Genomic DNA, 18,416 nt, shown 5'->3' on the forward strand with positions numbered 1-18,416 from the left:
AAGTAACCCCCCCCTTGAATCCCCTCCTCCCCCCGTTTTTTTGTTGGTTTTTTTTGGAGGAGGGCATGTTCGGTATTTTTGTTTCAACCATCTGGCAACCTTACTGGTGGGCCTGATTTAAAAAGCCTATCTCTGATTTCCTTGTGATACAGGCATTATAGAAAAACATTTGGTATTTAACATTGTCTCTGCATACTATACGTGTATTTGCAGTTCACTGGATGTTAACTTCTCCATAGGGAGCAAGAGGGGAGGAAAAACAATTTAGAGGGAAAAGCTTCAAATTATTTCATTTACACTGATCCCAAAAGGGAACACTGCATCAGAGAGATATAATAGACTCTGTTGCTGTGAAGGGATTATTGTTTGTGGACTCTAATCTTGTGTGTACACTGTTGACTTCAGTAGTAGTTTGTATTAACAGGGGGGTTCACCTTTTTCCAGGATAAGTTGCTTTAGATTGTAAGATCTGGGGCAGGGTATGTCTCAGTATTTGTATAGCGCCCGGTACAAATGAGGTCTAGGACACAATTGGAGATACCTCCTGCTACTCTAACACTAATAATAATGATAGCGGTAATGATCTCTTGTTTCATACAGATGATTCACGCTTATGAGAGAAAAAAATGAAATGTTTTTTATTAAATAGGATGTGTTCATTCTTGCATGTCCAAGGGTGTGTATCAGCCTAGAGGCAAATAAATTAAGTAATGGTGGGGAGGGGTAGGGGGAGAGGGAGAGGGAAAGGGGGAAAAGGGGGGGGGAGAGTGTGTGTGAGGGGGAGAGTGGGGAGGGAAGAGAAAATGGGGGAGGGGGAAGAGACAGAGACAGAGAGAGCATTGCTCATTATGGGGCTCAAAAAATGTACGTGTTGGAATAGTTGCCAGCAAGAAGAAAATGTGTGTCTTGGCTTGGAAACCTGTGACACATTTCTCACATTTGTTTTTATGGGGGGAGAGGAGGCTTTCTGTATAAAATATGAGAATATGTAAATGAAGAATTCTGGAGCTGATTTTTGTAAGTTTGCTCATGTGGCATCCCTATGGACCACTCTGCTTCCTCTACAGCCTCTGCCCTTGCCTCATTTCATTAGAGGTTATCCAATTACGTGTGTGAACCCAGTTATATATTACATCAATCTGTTCAGTTGGTTAGAAGAAAGAAGGGGGGGAGGAGGAGTCCAGATCTATCTTGGTTAGTATGGTTCAAGTTTTAATCAGTGTGGTATTTCCTCTTCCTGAAGGCCAGAGGGAACACCTGTGTTTTTCTTTAAGTATCACAAGAGACAGCTGATGGAATCTATCGTTTTGAGAAATGGATGGTTCCCCAGTTCAGAGGGGAAATGAATTAGCGCCCATCTGCATAAATTGTCTTCAAAGAACACACACAACACTCTGACTAAAAATTTACAAAAATTAAAGAGTGAGAGTGAAACCCTCTGACAGAGCTAATAAGATGTCTGGTAAACTGCTTTTATGAAGCATCCAGCGTATACATGAGGCCTGAGGGTTATTATTAAAGGTCAGGGAGGTTTTGTGTGACACAATTTTAAAGCATTTCTGAACCATCAAGGCAGATTTCTTGTGTCAGGCATGTGCCTTTTACTTCAAAGGATGTTTTCATTCTTAAATTCTTTCTGTTTTGCATAAATCCACTTTAGAATAGGGATGTAAAATCCTGTTTAATTGGTTAACCGCTTAAACATTAAGTTTATCCAGCAGAAATCTGAACAAAACAGCCATGTTGATTACAGTTTCACAGTTAAGTGTAGCATTAGTTTCTTGCCAAAAATGTCTTCAGCATCTTTGATGTCAGTGCATCTCTGGCTTGATAATGTTAGTAAAGGGAAAACACATACACAATGGACCAAGTACTCTTGGAAAAACAAGTCCACGAAAGTCACTAGAATTGGATTGGTGTAACAGAGACGAGAATTTGGTCCCATGTGTTCATAAGCTACAAAACTGGTGACTGTTTTAGTTTCTTGCCTATGAGTTAGTAGATATTTTTCTAACAAAAGGTATTTAAAACAAGGGCTGTGTAGAGAACGGTAATTGCATTTTACCGAGGATTTTGATATTTAGAAATTCTCTGTGAAAGGGAACAGATCCCTCCTTCTGGGGCAGTCCTCTAGGTATGCCATCATGAAACTGTGAACCCTAGAAGGAATACTTGAGAGCCGAGTGTGGCGAGTTTATGGGTGCGAGCCACTCCCCCTGCGCCCCAGCAGGGGACGGGGGGGCCCTGCGGACCCACCGCCTGGAGTTTGGTTGGGGGGAATCCCTGTTCAGGGGCTATGGTCGGTGGGATCGATGGATGCGATCACCCCCCTGCCCTAGCTGTCAGAGGGGGCTCAGCAGTCCCTCCACCGCGTTGCCCCCTCCAGCAGGACCTGGGGGGGTCTTTTGGGCCCGACAACGGGTCCCGGGGTCCTTGCGCCCCATTCCCGTCCCTTGGACGGGTGTTTACGTGTCTGAGGGGGTGGGGTGCAACCCCTGTCCTCACCCGGCCCTCGTCGCGATGGGTTTCAGTTGCTCGGAAGTGCTTTCAGGTTGTGGGGAGTGGGGGACTCGGGCCCGCCCTCTCCTCCGGGTCCCAGCCCGAGGCCCTAAATGGAGTTCAGTATCTGCAAGCCGCTCTCCACGGCAGATGGGGCCGCTGCCCTAAACTCATCTGCCCACGGGTGCCAGAAAGGCCCCGACCCGGGCTCCTTCCACTTCCCGCCTTCAGGCTCCCTTGGCGGGATGCCTGCTGGATCACTCACCCCGCCAGGGCCGCCGGGTCCATCCAACCGTGATCTGAAGGCCATCCTTCTTCGCCCGGAGGGCAAGAGGCTTGGCACCCCGGAAGCCAGGGTGGCCACTTCCTTGCTCCCCCCTCCCTCGGCATCCTTCCACCACTTTTAAAGCGCCCAGGGAGTGATGTCAGGAAGATTAGCCCCGCCCCCCCAGCGTCTTTCCCCCTGGACTCTCCCCGGCGTGTGTCTGGGGCTCCGCCCCCCTGGGCGGGTCATTGCACCCCGGCGGGACGCTTCCCCGCGGCTCAGGTCCATCCCCGTCTCCCGCAGCGCGGGCTTGTCCGTGCTTCCCCGCATCCTTGCTCCGGCTGGTCGGAGCCGGCCCCTGCCGCTTCTGGCCATGGCATCTGTTTCCTGGCCTGGGGGGGTAACCCTCCCCCCGGGGCTAGTGCGGACCTCGCCGGGTCCGTCACACCGAGCATAACGTGGGAGCCATAGATGCCTGGACTTCCCGGCTCCCATTATCACTTGCAGTGAACTGAAAAGGCCCAGAGCCTTGGGAGTGAGAACTCTCAGTGTTAGCAGACTGCTGATTCCCTGTCAGACAACATAGCAGCTGCAAGCCCTGCTTCGCGGTAGCCTGTTAAACATGTTGTGGAGAGACTTGGAAGCCTCTGAACATGGAAGCTGGAGTTTCCAGGCTTCCTAGATCCTTGTCAGGCAGGCTGTTGAAGAGTCAGGAAGCCTGTGCTGGCAGGAAACTGGGCAACCCCTCTGAAATGAACAGTTTTTGCAAAATGTTTTGTTTTTGGTGAATTGGCAGTTTCCAAAGCAAAAGCATTCCATTCCAGAATTTGCAGCCATCTCCATTTACAACTCAGAACTTTCCCCTAACTGCTAGCAACTTAAAGGTAGAAGAAATGGCAACTCCCCATAGTTTTGTTTTATTACTTTATCTCAATTTATTGTTTGCAGATATGCTTTAAAGTCATCTCCAGATATCCAAGTGGCAGATAAATACATTTCAGTCTGCCAGAAGAATCAGTTTATATTCTTCTGTGAGTCTGAATAACTGAGCCATGATGATAGATAGGTTAATACCAGTCTCTCTGTTTCTATGACATTAGCTAAAACAACAGTGAATTGGACTGCTGGGAGACGGCGGATGGAATCCTGGCCCCCTTGAAGTGGGAGCTATGCCATTAACTTCACTGGGGCCAGGATTTCATCTCCGCTTGTCATAATGCTGATCCTCTAATTAGATCTACTAGCATGGGCCTTTGGACCAACCCAGAACCCCAGATTCAGTCATTTAAAATATTTTGATCTAATCTTCCAGAAAACAGCTTTTCTGAGCACCTCAGCTGCAAAGTACAGTGAATATTATTCTACTTCTCTCCTCTCCAGGTCCCTGCTATACGGCCTTTTAGAGTTGCTGTACATTTATATCCTTAGAGGGAACTGGAGCTGTATATAGGGCAGATGGGAGCTACCACTAACTCCCAGGTCTTGCGATGAATAACGCTGCCCTACATGACGATTGTACCTACAAACATGAGAAGTTCCCTGGTCCATCCTCCAGTTCTTGTTTTCTGAGGGCTGCTTGGCTTCTTACATTCCTGAGATGGAATTCATGAGACCAGAACACTGACTCTCCCCACAGGGATGCAGTCAGCATGTGACCTGCTTTTTTTTTTTTTTTTTTCCCAAAAGGACAAGATTCAGGGGGTGAAATCCTGTCTCCACTGAAGTCAATGGGAATTTCCCTATTGACTTCAATGTGGTCAAGATATCCCCCTATGTTTTCTGTGTTGGAGAGTTTACTGCCTGTTGTGCTTTCTGAGCAGTGGGCAGTTTGCCTGTAAGCTTAACTTTCTAAAAACTTTTCTTTCAGCATGGTCTGCAACAGCCTTTCTGAACTACATTAGAGAAAGTGTCTTGTGTTCTTCTCTACTGCTCCCCTCTTCACTTTTTCCTTCCCTTTCTCTGTCAATGTCCCAACCAATTGGAGTGCCCCTCAAATAAAGGCCCCTTTATGGATCTGATCCACCACTGTGTTTTTACTCTTTGCTCTTTTCTATAATCTTTGCTCTTTCAAATGGACAGCTTCCTGTCAGATGGTTTGCCAACAGCAGTTCTGAGCCTAATGTCTTATGCCAGGCTCATCTTGTTATCCTTGCCGAACAAATGAGACTTTTATATCCTACAGAGAGTGCTTCTTACCTCTAACAAGGCTACAGTATATCACAATTAAACGGGCAGCCCGTGTGTGGTGATTATTATTGCTACAGTGAGTAATGAGGGAAGAGCAAATCCACAATGCAGCTTTTTTTTTACTGTCGTTAAGAATCTATTTTAATCACCTGTTTGCCCTGACAAAACTATTTTAGATAATGATATCAGTGGAAGGAGTACCAATAGATCTGTCTAAAATGTGATCAGCCACCTGATCCATTCTTCCCTTCTCTTCCATTCTGCCTACTCTCTTTCAGTCCTCCCTTGTTCTCTGATATGTTTTCTACTGTTTATTTGAGAAAGTGTCTGTCTGTCTCTGTTCAAGAACTCCTCCTAAACAGTAAGAGCTAGGACCATCAAATTTGGTATACGGCTTCCTCTTATTGTAACTTAAAGCAAGGTCGGGGTTTGGTTGTGCCAGGAAAATGGGATGTGGTAGTCCTCTCTCCTTAGGGCAGTCTGCATACTGAACTCCTCAGCTCTAGCCCCACCCCACAGCAATAATTTAAATGAAGCATATGTATTTTCATTTTATTTTCCAAAAATAAAAATTAATTTAGTTAAGGACCTGAGAAATGATGGGTAAATCTTCTAGTACCCTATATATGAAATTATAATTTGAAAAAATACAGGTTTCAAAAAGATCTTTAGCTTTTTTTATGTCATTTTTCTGTTGTGTTTTGCTCTTATTGTCATGGGGTACAATCCTAAAAAGACTTTTACATGTGAGTAACTTTGCCTTTATTAGTGATCCCAATCTGCTGAATTATACATAAGCATATTCCTATAATATGGCTCTGTGTATGCATGGGGTATGTGTGCATGTGTTTTTAGTCAAGATGCACACATTTCCTGCCATATTTTAAATAAATTGTATAGAGCGTGAATTTCCGTATTGATATTTTTCATGTCTCTCCCTAACAGCCAAGTTTTCTCAGTTTCCAGGTACAGGCCTTGACATGAGAGGAAGAAATACAAAATTGTAACAAAAGAAACCCTTTAAAGTGATCTAAAAAACTGTCTGAGAATCAGGACATTGTGATCTCAGCATTCATGAGGTAATGTGGCTGTGCGAATTTTATGCCAGTGTGATTTTTGTAATATCACATGCTCATTATATTCTCTGTGTAAACAGATATATACCCATGTTTTGATACAGCGTATAATACATATAGGTGGAGATTTTCAAAGCAGCCTAAGGAATTAGAATATACAGATTCCAGTAATGAATAGAACTTGGACATGCAAATTACTAAATCATATTTTCACATCTTACCCATAAAGTATAATATCTTAATCATGTAAAGCCATTTTGGTACCCTAAATCTGCTAGCCCTATTTTCATTCAGTTTGACTGGCACCTCCATCAATGAAATAGCAGCCAAACATATCACTTCTTATATCTTCTCCTGTCTCCCAGTGTGGTTTCTGTATCATGTTCTGGCAGAATTTCTTCCAACCATTTCCCCTTTTTGCTTTCAGAGTTTGCTCCCTGGAAAAGTTGCCTGTTGTATTGCAGGGCCTTATTTCCCCAGCTTGCTGGATATATTGTCTGTAAAGATAAATTTAGTTTAACCAGCACCCATGGGCATCTTCTTAACCACTTTGCCTCCTCATGGCATGCACCAGCTTAAACAAACAAACAAGATATTCACAAATTAAGTGTCAGTCATACTTGGCCCACTTTGTCTTAGGTGCAGATGTAATCCCTTCCTGCTCAGAGAGCAAGCTGGGCTATGGGGAGACTTTATCCCGCTACTGAGTTCTTGGTCTGAGAAGGTTTCTGGCGTGGAAACTGAGTTGGCCCATCAGAAGAAGATGGCAATGCAGTGGAAGGAAGTGCTACTGTTATCCCTCTCAACTCTTCCTTCCCCCCAAACCTCTGTTTTTTGAGTGATATATGACAGGTTCTTGCTATGAGGTTTTATATACCCAGTAAGTTCAGCAAACTTCATAGGCTCACTGTGCTACTGTTCCAAAGGTGGACCAAGCTTCATATACTAGCTGATATTTCCCCCTGCCCATCTGCTGCTATACAGAGTCCTGATCATAGTGGAACCAGTGTGTTTCCTCTGTGCTTAGGAAGTAAGAGAAGATGTCAGCACTCTTTGAATTCTACCTCCCCTTCTGCAAATAGGAGAGCATAGCTCTGAGGGGCAAAAATTATTCTAGAGCTTGCAGGGGCTGGTAGATTTATAAACATACAGACCCAAGGAATCTAACTTCTAGAACACCTTATTTAGGGTGGCAAAGATTTCATCTTCCATAGACACTTATAGACCTCCTTGCACGCAGCACAAGTGACCAGACTGTAGGAAGCGCCATAATATAGAAAGACAGTTAGTAATCTTGAACATTACAGGGACGTGGTGTTTGTTGAAATGTGTGTTTGAATAGAAAGGAGGGATTTTATGTATTTTAATTGTTCGCCACTGGTTTCAGCAGTAAGGTTCTCTGAGGATGTAGAAACTTTTCCTAATTTAGTTCCCCAATTTGAAATAAATTGAGTGGTGCCATCTTGTTCCCACATGGGCTAAACTCTCCCTTTCCATAATGCCTGATTTAATTTCCCTCCCACACCTACACTCCCCTGCTCCGGAAGTCATCTTTGCTTAGGAAGAAAAGCCCACAAATGGAGACTGCAGTCCTTCTCATCTCCAAGTTATAAATGTGGTCAGTCTGGAGTCATGGGCAGAGCTGAGCAGACTGAACCTAGGCTTGAGATAAAGAGCAAATTTCAAGTTCCTCTCATGACTGGTTCCTAATGTTTCACAAGTGCGCATTTTTCTCTTAGAACTTAAGAGAAGAAAAACTGTGTTTTGACTAAGGAATGTAATTCACTCTTCCCCGAAAGAGACATTTATTCAAAAGTTGGAGGAGGTCCAGCTGAAATGTTGAATACTGAGCCAGGCAGAGACATATAGCACATGTTCATCCCCATGCAGGTGTGAGGGGAAGGGGAGTTTAAGCTTGAGCAGTCTTGAAATATTACATTTACCTACATGTTTGACGTGTTCTAGCACTTTTACAAGGAGCGATGGTTAGCTGTTTTTCCTCCTTGAAGAAAATTAATGTTTTGCTCATTTAAGGTGCTGGATTGACAATCCCAGAGACTAAAATCTTCTGTTTACCCATAGAATAAGCACAGCATGAGAAGTAGCAGTGCCAGCCAAATTTGCCTCAACCCTGACATGGAGGGACTTTCTGACAGTGTGTGAGAGTTGTGCATTCCCTATGCTTATTAGAAACTTAGCTTCTATTATCAGGGAACAAGCAAGTCTATCGGTTCCAGTTCTGTCATTGTTTCCTACAGAATTTTATTATAACTAAAGCCAACCATGTGACGTGCTATCTTACAAACACTGTCAATAAGTAAAATATCTTCCTTTTCACTACTTCAAAACCAAAACAAAATCTTTTAAACATGGCAAGCTAAACTTCACACACTGGAACAAAAGATAAATGCCTGGAGAAGCTAAGTACTGAACATAACTAATGAGGAAACCTAAGAGTGCTTTCCCTTGGTTTTCACCTCTGGTATTAATCATATATCAATTTCTTCATAGTTACAGGCTATCTGAGGGGCCCACATATGCAGACTGAGTAACAATAAATAACATCACTGTGGGACAAGAGGAATGGCCTGCTGCCACAAAGTACAACTTTTCAAAACAAAATGAAGGGAAAGAAAAATATACCCCAGGAAAAAATTAAGAAACAGAGATGTGGACAATGAGTCATTCAATCCCTTGTTTCATTTTCATGTAATATTTAGTTAGAGGTGCGGAGACAATCCTGCTATGAAAATGGATATGATGTGTAGTTTAATAGGTCTTCTCTATCAGTGATTGTAAAGTCACTGGTTTCTTTACAAGCAGAGAACTGCTACTCTCAAAGGCCCTGATTCAGCAAATCACTTAACCAAGTTAGTTACTTAAGCCTAACTTTAAGTATGGTAGTAGTACTATCAACTTCATGTGCTTAAGAATGTACTGAAGCAGTGGCATCGCTTCTTAATATGGTAATACATTAAGTTCATTTAAAACAAGGAGTTCTTTTTGAAGTGGTTTATTTGACTTTGTAGCATTTACAGAGCCAAAAACAATGTATTAGAGATTTGTGGGGGGGTTTCTTTTTAAAAAATGTCTTGAGCAATGGTTTCATCACAGTGCACTCCTTTAGGTCTGATCCTGATCAATATTAATTCTCTAAGAGCGAAATTCCCATTGACTTCTGACTTACACTGGTAAAATTGAGATAAAAATCTGACCTAAATCTATACATTGAAAGTGTCTAAGGGTACGTCCACACTGCACGACTATTTTGGGATACCAGAGGTATCCCGAAATAGCCACCCCATGTCTAAATAAGCTGCCTTGTTTTTTTGAAATAATGAACACGCTATTTCGCCATCCCAGTAAACCTTGTTGCATGGGGGATAAGGAATGGCTCGAAATAGCGTGTTATTTTGACTTTTGGTGCAGTGTAGATGCGCCGTTCAAAATAAACTATTTCGAAATAGACTTGAAATAAGATACACACCTTGCATAGCACAAATTGCATATCTTATTTCGAGTTTAGGGTGCTGTGTAGACGCACACTTCTAGACTTATTTTTATCAGTATTTTCTTTTGTTGATAGAATTATTAATTTAGTCGGATTGTGATTAAAATGCCTATTCACAAGGTTCTTTTTGGACATCTAGGGGAGAAAATTATAAGCAGAGAAAACAGTCATTCTTCATCGAGTGGTATCCCTGTGAGTGCTTCACTCAGGTTTTGGTGCGTCCCTGCACCAGGGATCAGAGATTTTCACTAGCAGTGCTCCTTGTGCCGTGCCTGTGCACTCAGTGCTCCCCCTCCACCTTGGAGGCTGTGGAGTGTGTGTGGCGCGAGTCCTGTCAGTTCCTTTTCAACCGTCCCTAGCTGAAGACGGAGCTCAAAAGTGCTCTTCCTCTGAGAGAGAAAAATTGAATCCTTAGTTATTTCTGTCCCTTTACCTCATAGTTTTACTTAGTTTAACCTTCTCAATGTTAACTTAAATTAAAAAAAAAAAAGCAGCAGCTACGGCTGCAGCAGCTTTTCCTCTCCACTACAATGCCGGGTTCCCCTTGCTTTAAAAGATGTGACTCCTGCAGAGACTCAAGGCCTACCTCAGATGGCCATGCCTCATGTATCAAATGTCTGGGGGAGTCTCACATGGCACAGAAATGCCTGCATTGCCTGAGCATGTTGGCAAGGGCGAGTAAAGACTGCGAATTGCAGGTTAAAGCAATTCTCTGGAAAAAGTCTCTTTAGTCACCAAGGGACAAACCAGAGGACATGCGGGTGCAGCAGAAGCTGCCCTGCTGGAGGATCTTATCTCCCCGCAAAGGCTCTCAAGCCGTAAGGGCTTCCCCAGCACGCTCCCTCTCCGAGCTGTCTAGAGCCTCTTGTTCCCTGGTACCATCAGTGTCTGGTACCGTGGAGAAACGCAAATCAGTGTCAGCCAGGAGAGCTGAGGCACAAACTAAAACCGCCATATCAGCAGGTGGCAGTGAGGCAGCAGCTTCAGATAAGCCACATATGCCTCCTCTATTAGCTCCGGTGAGCTCTCCCTCTGCATCCAGTTTAACCGGGCAGAGTAATTGGGACCGCCTTGTGGCACAGCAGCATAAGAAAGCACTGTGCAATATGTGGCACCTACAAAAATCTCCTCAGTCTGAGTCAAGAGGAGTAACTGCCTCACCATACTCCCTGGTGCAGAGACACTCTAACACCTCTGGGTGGCCCCCATTTGCCTATACCGCTGTCCCCAAGGTCGGACTACAGTAGCGGACATAGGAGCAGGTTCTCATCATGCCATTCCTCCCCTGTTCCCTCACTGACTTCCTGGCATTCATACAGGGATTACTCCCTTAAACAACACTCTGTTTGGCCCACCCAACCATGGATGAATCTCCCATATCAGCTCCCGCCTCAGTGGAGTCCTTGGGATACATGGCAGGGGTACTGACCACGGTCCTCTCACACTTACCAATCGAGGCACACAGCCTCTACATCTAGGCAACACCGCACCTCTAAGCGCTCACCCTCAATATCTGCATGCTCCTCACCTCCTCGCCCACCCTCAGTAAATTCTCAGGCAGGCTCCACTGAGCAGGATAACTTACCTCAGTTGGATTCAGAGACCTCCTCGCATGAGTCCAGGTCTAAGCAGGGTGAAGCAGTTTTTCAGATCTCGCCTTCTCCCCCCGTGGATGACCTGAAACAATTTCAGGAACTTTTTAAATGGTTAGTGCAGTCACAAGAAATTACATTACAAGAGGTGCAGGATAAACAATATAAGTTATTCATCATATTACAACCCTCAGCATTCTCCAGAATAGCTTTACCTATCAACGAAGTTATCCTTGAACCTTTGGATGATTTGTGGCAAAATCCAGTCTTGGTCCCACCCACAAACCGTAGAGCAGACAGAAAATACTTTGTCCCTGCAAAGGACATGGTCTTTCTATTTGCCCACACACAGCCAAATTCTCTGGTGGTTGACTCTGTGAATCACAGGGCAAAGAATCCACAATTTAAATCTATGCCCTGTGACAAAACATAAACGCCTAGGCACCTAGACACATTCTGTATGTGCCGAGGCAGTCAAATTCTGGAACTGGTGCATCAAGAACCACATAACGCAATGTACATACCAGGAGAGCAGAATGTAAGAGCCGACAAACTGTCAAGCAGACATTTCTCAGATCAGCACAAGTGGTAGATCAATACCAATGTCCTCCTCTCAATTTTCCGCAAATGGGATTTCCCAACCATAGATCTCTTTGCAACACTGCACAACTGCAAATGCTACAGATTCTGCTCTCGGGCAGGACTAGGCAAGAGGTCAGAAGGGAACGCCTTCACCATCTGCTGGATAGCTTCCCTTCTTTATGCTTTTCCACCATTCCTGCTCATCACCAGAGTGATCAACGAGATTCAGTCTGATCGGGCCACAGTAATCTTAATAGCCCCAGCCTGGCTGAGACAGCCCTGGTTCCCTTACCTATCCTATCTTTCCATAGATCAACCTATTGTTCTCCAGGCGGTGCTGAATCTCCTATTCTTCTCCTATTCTTCTCCACGGCAGTATACGTCCCCTCCATTTCGAGACCATGAAACTCACAGCTTGGCTCCTCAATGGTTCCAGAATGAAGAACTTACCTGCTCGGACAGGGTCAAACAAGCTCTTCTAAACAGCTGTCGTCCCTCCACGAGAAGCACCTACCAGAACAAATGGAGGCATTTTCATCATGGTGTATGATGTGCAATTTGCATCCCACCACAGCCTCCATACCTACCTTACTTGACTACCTCATGGACCTGGCCTCAGAGACACTGGCCTCTCCATCAGCTCCATCTGGGTCCACCTGTCTGCGATCATGGCCTTCCATGACCTAGTAGACAGCTTCTCCCTCTTCACACATCCATTGGTGAAACATTTTCTCACAGGCTTACAGAAAGTGCATCCAAACATCTGCCCCCCGATGCCACTGTGGGACCTGAATCTGGTCCTTGACATGCTCACTAGGCCAGCTTTTGAGCCATTAGCCACTACACCACCACAATACCTGTGTATCAAGGTGGCATTCATAGTGGCAACAACATCAGCAAGACGGGTAGGAGAAATCGCAGCCCTCATAGCGGACACTTCATTTACCAGGGATAAAGTCCTACTTAGACCTCATCTCAGGTTTCTCCCTAAGGTTATGTCCAACTTTCATGTAAATAAAGCCATTTACTTACCTGCCTATTTCCCTAAACTTCATGCCTCCCCTAAGGAGACTATATTACATACATTGGATGCAAGGAGGGCAGTTGCGTTCTACCTTGATAGAACTAGAGCGACCAGGAAATCAGATAGGCTCTTTGTTGCGTGGTCAGGACCATGCGCAGGAAAAACAGTTTCTGCAAAGGGCCTATCCAAATGGATAGCAGGCTGCATACGCACTGCTTATCAACTTAAGGACAGACAGCCACCGCAGCCCATCAGAGCACATTCCACATGCGTGGTGGCCACCACAACGGCCTTCCTCAATAATGTACCACTGGCAGACATCTGTAGAGCAGCCACATGGTCCTCGCACCATACTTTCGCACATCACTATGCCCTACACAAAGGGCTGATGCCTTCCACATCTCTAGCAGATGCGGTCCTTCCTCCTTCCACCTAGAGGGACTCCAATGCCCACCTCCCTTGGACGGATACTGCTACTGAGTCTCCTCAGTGGAGCACCCACAGGGACACCACTCGACAAAGAAGAAGTTACTCTGTGCAGTAATGGTAGTTCTTCGAGATGTGTGTCCCTGTGGTGCTCTACTACCATCCCATTCCGCCCCTCTGCTTGGAGTCTTCAGGGACTTCAGGTAGAAAAGGAACAGATGGAACTTGCACCGTGAGCGCTCTCCACACCATCCAAGGGGGGAGGTGCTGAGTGCACAGGCGCAGCGCGAGGGGCACTGCTACTGAAAATCTCTGATCCCCGGCGCAGGATCATACCGAGACCTGAGTGGAGCACCCACAGGGACACAATCTCGAAGAACTGCCGTTACTTCACAGGGTGAATAACTTCTTCCAATTTTGAGTCCCCACCCTGTAGACTTTCTATGTGGTGTTTGCCCAGACAAGTCTCAAAGAAGCTTAGTTTACCACTCAGCAGTAAGGAGAAGACTTAACCATGGAGACAAATCTCGCTGTCATTACCTACTTCAGTGAATGTTATTGTGGAGCCAGAATGAAGGGTAGTGATTTGTTCAGGTATTAACCTTTAGGGTGTGACTATGATAGAATTTTTGGAGAAATCTCCCGTTATTGCACTACAATCACTGCTATACCACTGGTGATAACAATGGTGGAAGTGCTGTCATGGGGGGGAAAAAAAAGCATCTTTGCCAAAAACACTCAATGCAAAAGGAAAGATTCTCATAGTACAAGGTAGCATTGTAAAATAGCAGAATTACTTGTCTTTGTAGGATCAAATAATATAATTCCCACTTGAGAGGGGAATGTGTTCTTGTTAAGGCAGTGGACAGGAGCACGAGAAATCTGCACTTAATTTTCTGGCATTGTGCTCGCTTTTATACTTAGCATAACTCCTATTTTGGTTAATTGGTGATAATCATCTAAGTTCCTTCACTCTACTGTGAAACTTTAGAAGATAAATATATCATTGGATTCTTGGCATACGTCAGAAAATGGAAGTATTTCCATAATGTCAAACCATCATTGTCAGGAAGGGGAATTCCATGGAAATAATGATCATATTTTGAGGTTTATTTTGGTCACAGTTTCTCAGGAATCAGATATTCAGTTTCCATTAACTGGAGTTACATATCTGCCTCCTTGGCCACTGCATCGAGATTATATCCTTTAGTGCCTGATAATTTGCAGATATGTATCACAGTTAATTAAGGAATTCATCTGCAAATATCTGGAAGAAAACAAGGTGATAGGTAACAGCCAGCATGGGTTTGTAAAGAACAAATCATGTCAAACCAATCTGATAGCTTTCTTTGATAGGCTAACAAGTCTTGTGGATGAGGGACAAGTGGTGGATGTGGTATACCTAAACTTTAATAAGGCATTTGATACAGTCTCAAGTGATCTTCTTATCAGTACTCTAGGCAAATACAACTTAGATAGGCTTACTATAAAGTGGGTGCATAACTGGCTGGATAAACTGTTCTCAGAGAGTAGTTTTTAACAGTTCACAATCATGTTCGAAGGCCATAACAAGTGGGGTTCCGCAGGAGTCTGTTTGGGGACCTGTTCTGTTCAATATCTTCATCAACGATTTAGATGATGGCATAGAGAATACACTTATTAAGTTTGCAGATGATACCAAGCTGGGAAGGGTTGCAAGTGCTATGGAGGATAGTGTCATAAGTCCAATGATCTGGAGGAATGATCTGAGGTAAATAGGATGAAGTTTAATAAGAATAAATGCAAAATATTCCACTTAGGAAGGAACAATCAGTTTCACACACACAGAGAATGGGAAGCAGTTGTCTAGGAAGGAGTACTGCCAAAAGGGGTCATAGTTGACCACAAGCTAAATATGAGTCAACAGTGTGACACTGTTGCAAAAAAACCAAACATGATTCTGGGATGCATTAACAGGAGTTTTGCGAGCAAGACATGAGAAGTCATTCTTCCGCTCTAGTCTGCGCTGATTAGGCCTCAATTGGAGTATTGTGTCCAGTTCTGGGCACCACATTTCAAGAAAGATGTGGAGAAATTGGAGAAGGTCCAGAGAAGAGCAACAAGAATGATTAATGGTCTAGAGAACATGAGCTATGAGGGAAAACTCAAAGAATTGGGCTCGTTTAGTTTGGAAAGGAAAAGACAGAGAAGGGGACATGACAGCAGTTTTCAGGTATCTAAAAGGGTATCATGAGGAGGAGGGAGACAAATTGTTTTTCTTGCCCTATGAAGATGGGCTTAAACTGCAGCAAGGGAAGTTTAGGTTGGACATCAGGAAAAACTTCCTAATCGTCAGGGTGGTTAAACACTGGAATAAGTTGCCTAGGGAGGTTGTGGAATCTCCATCTCTGGAGATATTTAAAAGCAGGTTGGATAGACTTCCATCGGGCATGGTCTGGACACTGCTTAGTCCTGCTGTGAGGGCAGGGTACTGGACTTGATGATTTCTTGAGGTCCCTTCCAGTTCTCGTGTTCTGTGAGTCTATGATTCTGTCTGCAGTACCGCAACATTTTGTGTGTTATTGCACATAGAGGATAGGTTTCTGACACGAGTTCTTGGCTTTGCAGGTCTTGTGCTTGCAGAGACAGGCATTTATATGCAAACATAAGAAGTATAATAAGCTTGTGTACACAATTTGCATGCCCCAAATGTCTGTTGTGCATAAGTAAGGCTACAATATTGTCATGGAAGTAACAGAATCTATGAATTCTAAAGATCTCCGTGACTTCAGCTTTGGCAGCTGGGAGCTGCAAGGTCCTGTCTTCTCCCACAGTGGAAGGGAATTGTGAGGTGCGCTCATCACCTGAGGCAGCAGGTCCCTAAGCTACGAGTTGCCATGAGTAGTGGGGTGCCCTGCTGGCTGTCACAGAGAGTGACAGGGATACCACTGCAGCTCCCCACAGTCAGTAATATCGATGTACTGCAAATGAATGGGTCTCACTCAGGTCTGCCTATTAAAAAGAAAAAAAGTTTTGTGATTTTCCTTAGCTGAATAAAAATCACAAAAAGGCTAAGCAAAAACTATTGGAGGAAGGCGGAGCAGGCAATGAAGATGTTAATCATTCAAATAATTCCCATCTATGATCTGAGGACATAGTATAATAGAACATATATGTATCCAAGAAAGAAGAGAAATAAACAAATAAAAGGATCTGGTCCTATTTCAATTGAAGTTCCATTGATTCCAGTAGTAGAAAGTGACCCAAAAGACATTCCTGTCTTCTACAGCATTGCTTCTTAATCTGACTAGATTCATATAATTGCTCCTGTAATTTAATTCTTTGATCTCATCTATTTTCTCCAGGTTCTGAGCCTTTCCCCTGTGACTTCTAGAGAAGCTACAGGGGGACTATTCCAATCTCTATTTTCCCTCCTTTTAAATTCGTCCTTAATCATAATTAATCAAAAGTTCTTTGACTGTATTGGCTCTGGTTTTATGTTAATAGAGAAGTGATAGAATTCTGAAAACCACAAGTATCTGACTAGTGTTTGAGACTATATAGAACAGAATAATTGGTCTTTAAATTGTACTCTTAACTTGGCTACCAAGCAGTCTTTTGCTCATTGACCAATCTCCTTATTAATTCCTCAAACATGCTGTTTTTATTTCTAAATTGGAATAGTGGGGGGAGCCTTTTCATGCACAAAGTGTAATTTTCCTGAAGTAAATGTGTGCAGGCAAAGTGCTTAGATGCATTTTGCCGTACAGAGTAACCTTTCAAAGAATTTAATACACATTATTCTCTTTCCATGGTTTTACCCTTATATGCAAAACCATATGGCTACGTCTACACTGGCATGATTTTCCGGAAATGCTTTTAACGGAAAAGGTTTTCCGTTAAAAGTATTTCCGGAAAAGCTCATCTAGATTGGCAGGATGCTTTTCCGGAAAAGCACTTTTTCTGGAAAAGCGTCCGTGGCCAATCTAGACACGCTTTTCCGCAAAAAAGCCCCGATTGTCATTTTCGCGATCGGGGCTTTTTTGCGGAAAACACTTCTGTGCTGTCTACACTGGCCCTTTTCCGGAACAGTTTTCCAGAAAAAGACTTGCCAGAACAGGAGCAGCATAGTTTTTCCGGAAAAGCACTGATGATTTTACAGTAGATCGTCAGTGCTTTTCCAGAAATTCAAGCAGCTAGTGTAGACAGCTGGCAAGTTTTTCCGGAAAAGCAGCTGATTTTCTGGAATAACTTGCCAGTGTAGACACAGCCATTATGTGTTAGGTAAGGTGAAGCAACCAGAAAGCTGTATGCTTAACCCTTGAGTGCTGTACATGTGACTGTATATCTTAATTACACTTGTGACAGTGTATTGCCATTCTGTACAATGAACATTAAAAAGGCTGATCTAGGTACCCCTTGAATAAAATTATGCTACCTCTGTCCATGAATGTTGAGTCTAAACATAGTATTTAATGTTTCCATCATTAAATCTGGTAATTCAGAATTGAAGATCCTATCCTAACAGGTGTATTTTGCCTCTAAATCAGTTTCTAAGAATGCTTCCTGCCTATTAAAGTAAAAGGAAGATTAAATCAATTAAACTTGCTGTTTTGCTTTGTATTATTTGTTAGAATAGTCTTAAGGCCTACTCTAAATTATGCTAGCTGCCAGCATTCTCCAGGGAAACTATGCACCAGCTGAAAATTGGCTTAGCACATCCACTTGCACCTCCATCACACCTACGATGAGAGGAGCAGGAGCCTGATGCCCCAGCTTTATACTAGCTCAGAGCTTCCCATGGCAGCAGAATTCTTGGCCACTCAGATCAAGTTGATTTCTAGTTTCACTGTACCACTTCAACATCAAAAATGGATTGGAATGCAGTGGGCAGTCTAGCTCCTAGGCAGCATGTGGGGTAGCCTTCTAAATATAGCAGATATAAGATAATCACTGGGTTAGTAATAAACTTCGTTCCCAAGAGAGAGAGGTCGAATGGAGAGCTATTTGTAAAAAAAAAAAAAATTTGGAATGCTCCAAATGGTGATTTGTTGGGAATGTAAAATTGGTCCCTATTCCTCCTGTCAATGGATGAAAAGGTCTGTGTCTGTGCAAAGTAATAGTATTATGATTACGTATCATATGCCTGCAAAACAGGCATAAGCAGATGAACTGCAGAGCCTAATATGGGTTCTCCACTGATCACGAGGGACACATTATTTAAAAAGGCCTCTGCAGTTGAGGCTTGCCTTACAGACTTTCTCATGATCTGAGA

The 18,416-nt window shown here is 43.7% G+C and overlaps 1 protein-coding gene across 2 annotated transcripts in view; it reads left to right on the forward strand.

Moving 5' to 3' along the window:
- Positions 1-18,416, forward strand: part of ROR1 (ROR family WNT receptor 1) — a 277,094-nt gene that overhangs the window by 94,847 nt on the left and 163,831 nt on the right. Inside the window, exon 2 of one of the 2 annotated variants that reach the window (XM_075936157.2) lies at positions 5,911-6,030. The exons of the other annotated variant lie outside the window; for it this stretch is intronic. The gene's annotated coding sequence lies outside the window, so the exon portion shown is untranslated. The remainder of the gene's footprint in view (positions 1-5,910; positions 6,031-18,416) is intronic. 2 annotated transcript variants of the gene reach the window in all.

Source organism: Pelodiscus sinensis, chromosome 9 (assembly GCF_052426305.1).
Source record: "Pelodiscus sinensis isolate ZL-2025 chromosome 9, ASM5242630v1, whole genome shotgun sequence".
Lineage (NCBI taxonomy): Eukaryota > Metazoa > Chordata > Testudines > Trionychidae > Pelodiscus > Pelodiscus sinensis.